We start from the raw sequence: 9,517 nt of genomic DNA, 5'->3' as shown, positions 1-9,517 counted from the left end.
GGCATTTGTGTGACTTCTTTGGGAAAATATTTCAGTTCTTCTGTCCATTTTTTAATCAAAATGTTTTTTTTATTGAGTTGTAGAAGTTCTTTATATATTTTGGATATTAACCCCTTATCAGTTTTATGATTTCTAGATATTTTCTCCCATTCCATAGGTTGCCTCTTCATTTTGTTTTCCTTCACTGCATAGCAGCTTTTTTAGTTTGATGTAGTAACACTATTTTTGCTTTTGTTGCCTTAGCTTTGGGTGTCAAATCCAAAGACCAATGTTAAGGAGCTTCCATCTATGTTTTGTTCTAGGAATTTTATGGTTTCAGGTCTTATGTTCAAATATTAATCCATTTTCTGTTTATTTTTGTATATGGTGTAAGACAGGGCTCCTGTTTCATTCTTTTATATGTGACTATCCAGTTTCCCAAACACATTTGTTGAAGAGACTATCTTTTCCCCATAGTATATTTTCTTTTGTTGTAAATTAATTGACCATATAAGCATGGGCTTATTTCCAGGCTCTTCATTCTGTTCCATTGATTGATGTGTCTGTTTTTATGCCAAGGCCATATTGTTTTATTATAGCTTTTGTAATATATTTGAAATCAGGAAGTATGATACCTCCAGCTTTGACCTTCTTTCTTAAGATTGCTTTGGCTATTCAGTCTTTCATGGTGCCACACAAATTTGAGTATTGTTTATTTTTGTGGAAAAATTCCTCTGGAATTTTAATAGGGATTGTGTTGAATCTACAAATCACTTTGCATTGTACAGACATGCTATTTTACATTGTACATCATGCTATTTTAATATTAATTTTCCAGTACAGGATCACAGAATTATTGTTCCATTTATTTGTGTCTTCTTCAGTTTCTTTCATCAATGTCTCATAGTTTTCATTGGATAAACCTTTTGCTTCCTTGGTTAAATTTATTCCTAATATTTTAGTCTTTTTGATGCTTTGTAAATGGGGTTATTTTCTTAATTTCTCTTTCCAATAGATCGTTGTTAGTGTATAAAAACACAACTGATTTCCATGTATTGATTTTGTATCCTGAATCTTTACTGAATTCTGGTAGAATTTTTAAGATTTTCTATATATAATTGTATCAGGAAAACTTGGTTCAGTTTACTTTCACAGAAAACACACTTCTAATCACAAATATATATATTATATATATATAGTCTAGTTAAAGGTTTGTCAATTTTTATTATCTTTTCAAAAAAAGAACAGCTCTTGGGAGTCCCGGGTGGCTCAGTCGGTTAAATGTCTGCCTTCAGCTCAGGTCACGATCCCAGGGTCCTGGGATGGAGTTCTCTATTGGGCTTCTGCTCAGCAGGGAGTCTGCTTCTCCCTCTGCCTGCCACTCTTCCTGCTTGTGTTCTCTCTCTCTCTCTCTCTGACAAATAAATGAAATCTTTAAAAAAAAAACAAAATAAAAAAAAAAAGGAAAAGCTCTTAATTTCATTGATCTTTTCTATTATCTTTTTTGTCTCTATTTATTTCTACTCTGTCTTTGCTATTTCTTTCCTTCTACCAATTTAGGCTTAGTTTTTTCTTTTCTACACCTTGAGGTATAAAGCTAGGTTGTTTATTTGAACTCTTTCTTTTGCCTTAATGAGGCATTTATTGCCATGAACTTCTCTTAACAACTGCTTTTGCTACATCCCCTAATTTTGGTATGTTCCGTTTGCACTGTCATCTGTCTCAGTATATTTCTGGGGATTTCTCTTTTGATTTATTCTTTGATCCATTGGTTGTTCAGTAGCATGTGGTTTGATCTCTACATACTCATGAATTTTCCAGGTTTTTCTTATAACTGATTTCTAGCTTCATACCACTGAATTTGGAAAAAATGCTTGATTTGATTTCAATCTTCTTAAATTTATTGAGACTTCTTTTGTGACCCAATATATAATCCACCCTGGAGAATGTTCCATGTGCACTTGAGAAGAATGTATATTCTGTTGCTGTTGAATGGAATATTCTGTAAAAGTCTGTTAAGTCCACCTGATCTAACATGTAATTCAAGACCTATGTTTTCATTGATATGCTGTCTGGATGATCTATCCATTGTTGAAAGTGGGATACTGAATCCTCCTACTATTGTTATACTGCTATTTCTCCATTCAGATCTGTTTTGCTTTATATTTTTAAGTGCTCCTATGTTGTGTGCTTAATTATTTACAAATTTTATATCCTCCTGATGAATTGACCCATATACCATATAAAATGACCTTTTTTGTCTCTTGTCTGATATAAGTATAGCTACCCCTGCTTTCTTTTGGTTTCCATTAACATGGAATATCTTTTTCCATTCTTTCAATTTCAGTCTATGTGTGTTCTTAAAGGTGAAATTTGTCTTATTTTTTTAATCCATCAGCCACTGAATTGGAGAATTTCATCCATTTACATTTAAAATAATTGACAGATATAGATTTTTTTCCAAACTTTCCTATTTACCCTTCTATAGATGAAAGGACATCTAACTTTCAATGAAGAAAAGACCAATATAGAAGTATAAGGTCTTAAACACAATCTTTTTCTTTAAAGATTTATTTGTTTGAGAGAGAGAAAGAGAGAGAGAGAGACAGCACCAGCAGGCGCAGCAGAGGGAGAGAGAGAGAGAGAGAGAATCCCAAGCAAACCCATGCTAAGTGCAGAGCCCAACACGGGGCTCGATCCCAGGACCCTGAGATCATGACCTGAGCTGAAACCAGGAGTCAGACCCTTAACCAACTGTGCCACCCAGGGGCCCCTTAAACATAATCTTTTAAATTAAATTTCCTATCCAATTTGTTCCTGTTTTCTCGAGTGTTTGCACACTGGCAGGTAAAATACTGTCAATCAGGTGATGCTTCCTTAAATTTCATTTCTACTGGGGCACCTGGGTGGCTCAGTCAGTTGAGCATCCAACTCTTGATTTCGGCTCACATCATTATTTCAGGGTTGTGAGATGGAGCCCCGAATCCTGCTCTGTGCTCAGCGGGGAGTCTGCTTAAGATTCTCTCTCTCCTCTCCCTCTGCCCCTCCCCTGCTCTCTCCCTCAAATAAATAAATAAAATCTTTTTAAAATGTTCATTTCTAGGGCACCTGAGTGGCTCAGTTGGTTAAAGTGTCTGCCTTTGGCTCATGTCATGATCCCAGGGTCCTGGGATCGAGCCCCGAGTCGGGCTCCCTGCTCAGTGGGGAGCCTGCTTCTCCCGCTCCCTCTCTGTTCCCCCTGCTTGTGTGCACATGCTCTCTCTCACTCGCTCTCAAATAAAATCTTTAAAATAAATAAATCAATAAATTTTTCATTTCTATTGATGTCCCAGTCCTTAATCTTGACCCAGTCTCCTTTCTGAATCCACAAGCTTGGTAGTTGGATTCCCTATACCTTAGGGCACTGTATTGATTACCTGCTTATGGTCTATTCTCTCTACATCTAGTTTCCCATCTGGCTTTTCATATACACTCCAACAAACTTTGCTACAAGACCTGCTACTCTGTCTCCTGGGGCAGCCCCTAGAGTTTCTCACTTTTAACTGGAGAGCCTCATCCAATGTAGGACAAAAATGAGATCCTATGTCAAACCATCACGTTGCCCCAACATAGGAGGTGATGGCTGAGATAGATAGAATCCCTAGAAGCCAATATTTGGGAAATCTTGTCAATCTGAATAATGAAAGTTTCTCTCTCTTGCTTTCAGAATCCCGATGTCATTATAAATCCTCCCATTATATTTCCTACACCCCCAAAACATACACACACACCCTTTTGCTGACACTCAGCCTTAACTGCTTGAGCAATTTCTTCACTGTCTTGAGAACAGGAATAGAATCTCAAATATACCAGGAACTTTCCTAACCTCCCTACAAATCACCTCACCTTCCACCTTCATGGATGAGCAAAAGGGTCTATGCTGTACCTCAGTAAAGAGTAGAAGCTACAGATCTCTTTATTGAAGGTTAAACTATCAGGAGAAAAAAAAAAAACAACAGCAAACCTATATAAAAATGTACAGCAAGAAATGAGAGCAATGTTCTGATGACTAAGAAAGAAGAGGATAAAATTTCACACAACTAATTTTTGTGCCAAAAGCAAAAGAAAATCTTAGAAAATATTTACTTTGTGTTCTCAAGAATATTTAGAGGACACTAGATTAAACAAGAGTAATTGGATAAGAAGATGCCAGGGCAATCAAGTTTCTGTTAACCCATAGAGTATGTTTAGCAAATTACAAAAAAAAAAAAAAAAAAGTGTCCCTTCCTTCCCTGCACCAGGTTGCAGATCTTAACTAGCAGAACCTAGACTCAATTTTAGCTTCCAGACCCACCTTTAGTTAGAGGCATTTTTGCAAAGAAAAATTTTTGCACTGGGATGGCAACCAATGGTATTTGGAGGTGGGGCCTTTGGGAGATAATTAGATTTAGATGAGGTCCTGGGACCCCCATAATGGGATTAGTGTCCTTATAAGAAGAGGAGAAAAGGGGGCACCTGGGTAGCTCAGTTGGTTAAGCATCTGATTCTTTTTTTTTTTTTTTTGAGATTTTATTTATTTATTTGACAGAGATAGAGACAGCCAGCAAGAGAGGGAACACAAACAGGGGGAGTGGGAGAGGAAGAAGCAGGCTCATAGCAGAGGAGCCTGATGTGGGGCTCGATCCCAGAACGCTGGGATCACGCCCTGAGCCCAAGGCAGACGCTTAACCGCTGTGCCACCCAGGCGCCCCAAGCGTCTGATTCTTGATTTCAGTTCAGGTCATGATCTCAGGGCTGTGGGTTAGAGCCCTGACTTGGGCTCCACACTCAGGGCATCTGCATGAGATTCTCTCCCACTCCTTCTCCCTCTCCCTCTGCCCCTTGCCCTACATGCACTTTCTCTCTCTCTCTCCAAAAAAAAAAAAAAATAAATAAATAAATCTTAAAAAAAAAAAAAAAGAGGAGAGAAGATGATGCTGGGACATAACAAGAAGGTGGTTGTCTGCAAGGGAGGAGGTGTTACCAAAATCCAACCATGCTGACACCCTGATCTCAAACTTCCTAGCCTCCAGAACTATGAGAAAATAAATGTCTTATTTAAGCCACTCAATCTGTGGTATTTTGTTATAGTAGCCTAACTTAAAACAGTTTATAGCCATCTAGTTGGGGATTAGAACTGGTCTCTAGTTTTCTGAGGGAACAAACTCTGAGGGGATGGTCAAACACTAGGGATTCAAGCGAAAGTAAGAAATTCAGCTCCAGGGACAGAGGAGGACACGTTAGATAGGATTTCTACCCATACACAATGAAAGCAATTAGGAGGCCATACTTCAATGCCATCCTCTAGACATTCAGAGACAAGGTATAGACAGATTATCTTTAGCCTCCACAATCAGGCAAAGGGTTAACTCCAAATGTATCTCTAGGCTTTGTTCTCATTTTTTTTTTTAAAAAAGGATTTTATTTATTATTATTTATTTATCTGAGAGAGAAAGAGAGCAAGCATGAGGGGCGGAGGAGCAGAGGGAAAGGGAGAAGCAGACTCCCCGCTGAGCAGGGAGCCTGATGTGGGGCTCAATTCCAGGACCCTGGAATCATGACCTGAGCTGAGAGCAGTCACTTAACTGACTGAGCCACTCAGGTGTCCTCCATGTGCACTTTAATACAAAAATTTATTTTCTCTATTTGTTGTACACTAACGTATATATGATCATACATGCTAATTTTGTTGTTAATCTATTTTATTCATGATTTTCTGATTTAGCTACTAATTTCTAATGGTGTAGGGGCACCTGGGTGGCTCAGAGCTGACTTAAGTGGCTGATTCTTGGTTTCAGGTCAGGGCACAATCTCAGGGTCGTGAGATGGAACCCTGCATTGGGTGCCACACTCAGCAGGAAGTCTGCTGGAGATTCTCTTTCCCTCCCTCGCTTCCTCTCCCCCCACTCTCTTGCATGTGCTCTAAAATAAACAAATTTTTTTAAAAAATTACTAATGGGGACACCTGGGTGGCTCAGTCATTAAGCATCTGCCTTCAGCTCAGGTCATGATCCCAGGTTCCTGGGACTGAGTCCCACATCACGCTCCTTTCTCAGCAGGGAGCCTGCTTCTCCCTCTGCCTGCTGCTCCCCCTGCTTGTGCTCTCTGACAAATAAATAAATAAAATCATTTAAAAAAATTTCTAATGGTGGTATGTTAAAATTTCCTAGTGAGATTATAGATTTGTCAGCTTTCCAATATATCTATTATTTTTGCCCCTTATGGGTGTAGGTTCTGTTGTTAACTACATACAAGTATTTTCCATCTCTTTATTTTTATTCCTTCTGTATGGTTTTGTCTTATGTATATCTCTTGCAAGTAACAAATCTGATAATCTTTCAGAAGATGATTTCATGATTAGTGATATATTTATCTCATTTCTGTCATATTATCTTCATGTCCTGTTTACCAATCTTTTCTCTTTTTCTGTTCCTTTTTCCTCTCTTCTATTGGATTGATAAAATACCTTGTTTCTTTTTCTTCCTAACTGCCAGTTGCTGCCCACAGCTTCTAATACATGTGGAATGTTTCTCAATTGGCAAGCTTCTCTCTATATCTCAGTTACAGCTTTTCTGGAGGATGGCAGCTTACATCTTTATGGTGCCTCCTGGGATCCCTTAAATAAATTTTATGTCTGCTACCAATTGTATATGTTCAGGCAGACTATTCCAGACATACTTTCAAATTTTGGTGAGAATCTGACCAGTTTTTTTCACATCATGTGGTAACAGAAAACTGATCACATTTTTAATATGTATATATAGAAAATAATGTTTATAATAATGGAACCTTTCTAAACATAGCTAATGAAAAATCAATAAAAGGTTCTTTCCGCCTTAACTTGATAATCATCTACAATGTTATTATGAAAGCCCTAACCTCTTGCCATTGTTCTGAAACCTGAAAAATACTACATGTAAGGGGTTTCCAAATATATGCCTGGAGAACAGAACAGAAATATCAAAAGAAAGATATTACTCCAATGGAAAAATATCAAAAGGCTGGACAGATTGATTAATACACACAGAAATCTAATATAATCATTAATCAAAACATGCACATTAAAACCAGCTACAAATTTTCACCTATTAATTTGTCAAAGACTAAAAATAAGTAAGACTGGGAAAAAATTGCTAATTTAGTAACAAATTATTTGACATGTGGTTGGCACATAGTAATTATTTAATAGATGTTTGCTATTATTACTCTCAATAATATTATATTTGTTTCTGACAAGGCTAGGCTAGTGGGAATGTAAACTGATAAAACATTATATATATATGAAATTATATCAAAATTCTTAAAAATGTTTATTAGTCCCTTTGACCTGGGAAGTACATGAATTCCAGTAATATATACTAAGGAAATAATTAGACAAATACACAGAGATGCCAGTTGAAAATGGCTATTATGCCAGTGCTTATAAAAATAAAAATATTAATCTACATGTCCAACAATACGAAATTGGAAAATTAAGTTATATTTATGGAAACATTAAATGATGACAATTATATATTCATATAAAAATATTCATTTTTAAATGCAGATACAAAATTATTTATGTAGGAAAATCCAACTTTGTAAAAAGATTATGAATATAAATGTGTTCTATGCACAGAGAAAAATCTAAAGGCCATATACCAAAATATTAACTTTAACCATTGCTTATTTTCTTCTTTATGCATACCTTTATTTGTGAGATATTTAAATAGTGAGTACTTATAATCAGATGAATCATTCTTATTTCGAATATAAGTCAGTTAAGACCTTGTCAAAACAACTGACCATCGTGCCAGTCCACTATCTTCCTTGTTCCTTGTACTTTGCCTATGCCTGCCTAAACTTGCCTTTGTTAATCTTTGATCTTGAGGCTTTCTTGCACTATGATTCTGACATACTAGTAACTCAATCACTTACAGCCCTAATCTCAGAGTTTTAACTTTGAACCCATGAGACTTTCCTGGTTACAGTCAATGACTCTTCATCTCTATAACTAAATATACATAGCTTTCTGGCAAGTAAAACTGATTCTCAGTTGAAGACTCTGGTTATACTTTTACAATTGCTGTGTCAGCTACATCCAATTAACTCACTGATAATCCCCTGGTGACAGGTAATCTCCTTGACAAGTGTTGACCTTCTATAACAACTCAGCTCAGCTGTGGACTCTATAGGCCCTATGTTCCAAACTAAAGGCAATATTCCACCTACAACCAGCTGGCCTTGCTCTAGTTTCCTCCCCAGGAGGCTGCTGGTAACACTTTGGATCCTAGCTCCTTAAACTAGATAAAATATCAGATAAACAGTAAATGCTGAGATTTTGACTATTGAAAATCTATTTTAATAAATAAATTTTGGGGGGCACCTAGGTTGCTCAGTCGATTAAACGTCTCCCTCAACTCAGGTCATGATCCCGGGGTCCTGGGATTGAGCCCCACATTGGGGTCCCTGCAGTGGGAGCCTGCTTCTCTCTATCCTCTGCCACTCCCCCTGCTTATGCTCTCTATATCAAATAATAAAATCTTTTTTAAAATTAATTAATTGATTTTTTAAAAATATATAATATTTAGAAAGATTAGACTTATGGGAACTACCTGTTGAATCATATGTTGAATTACAGATTCAAAATATTCACACAGCAAAGAATTATCACAAACCTTCTGGAGGTAGGATAGTTGGCAGGTTAGTTAACGCTTTATTTTATTCCAGGTATTTCTTTCTTTCCTCTTGATACAATTTTTCTTCTTGATTTCTACATAATTCTAGAAAAGTATGTCTCGTCTGTTTCTAAATTTATTGACATAAAACTCTTTTGGGGAGGGGGTGGGTTACTACTTATTTATGACAACTATCCCACAGCCGTGATCCTCTCCACTCAGATGTTCTTTGAAATGATCCCACGGGCCTTAGTCAATCAGAGGATGGAGTCATTTGACTCACCCATCCTGCAAATGGCCCCACAGATAGCGGAGGTTTCTGACATTGAGCCTGCCTGTCACCTTGTCAACCTCAGCCACATTCATCTGGATGCATGCGTGGCCCTTGGTGCCAATGATGCGGTTGCTGGAGGAGCATTTCCAGGCCAGGAACAGGTGCAGGAGCTCATGGGCGTCATTCTGCATGTCACGAGGGTGCACCTGCTACCACTCACCCAGAAAAGAGGCATAAAACTCTTTATAGCATTTGCCTGTGATATTTTAAAATTTCCACTAAAAATTTTTTTAAATCTCCCTAAATCATACTATCTCTTATAATTTATAAAACTGTTTAAACATTTCTTATCTGTATCAGCCTTGCTAGAGGCATGTCTATTTTATTACTTTTTTCAAGAATCAGCTTTTATCGATTCTACCGCTTATTTTCTACTACATTAATGTCTGCTTTTGCACATAAATGTTTACAGCAGCTTTATTTATAACAGCCCCAGATTGGAAACAATGTAAATGTCTATCAACAAATTGTGCTATACCCAATGGAATACTACTCAGCAAAAAAGGCACAAACCAGTGATACTCTAAAT

At 37.1% G+C, this 9,517-nt stretch overlaps 1 pseudogene; it reads right to left on the bottom strand.

Moving 5' to 3' along the window:
• Positions 1-8,872: 8,872 nt before the first annotated feature.
• Positions 8,873-9,131, bottom strand: LOC103662998 (annotated as a pseudogene).
• Positions 9,132-9,517: the final 386 nt, after the last annotated feature.

Source organism: Ursus maritimus, unplaced genomic scaffold, assembly GCF_017311325.1.
Source record: "Ursus maritimus isolate PB19 unplaced genomic scaffold, ASM1731132v1 scaffold_12, whole genome shotgun sequence".
Classification (NCBI taxonomy): Eukaryota; Metazoa; Chordata; class Mammalia; order Carnivora; family Ursidae; genus Ursus; species Ursus maritimus.
The sequence above is the reverse complement of the archived record's forward strand: the minus strand, read 5'-3'. Positions and strand labels throughout refer to the sequence as shown.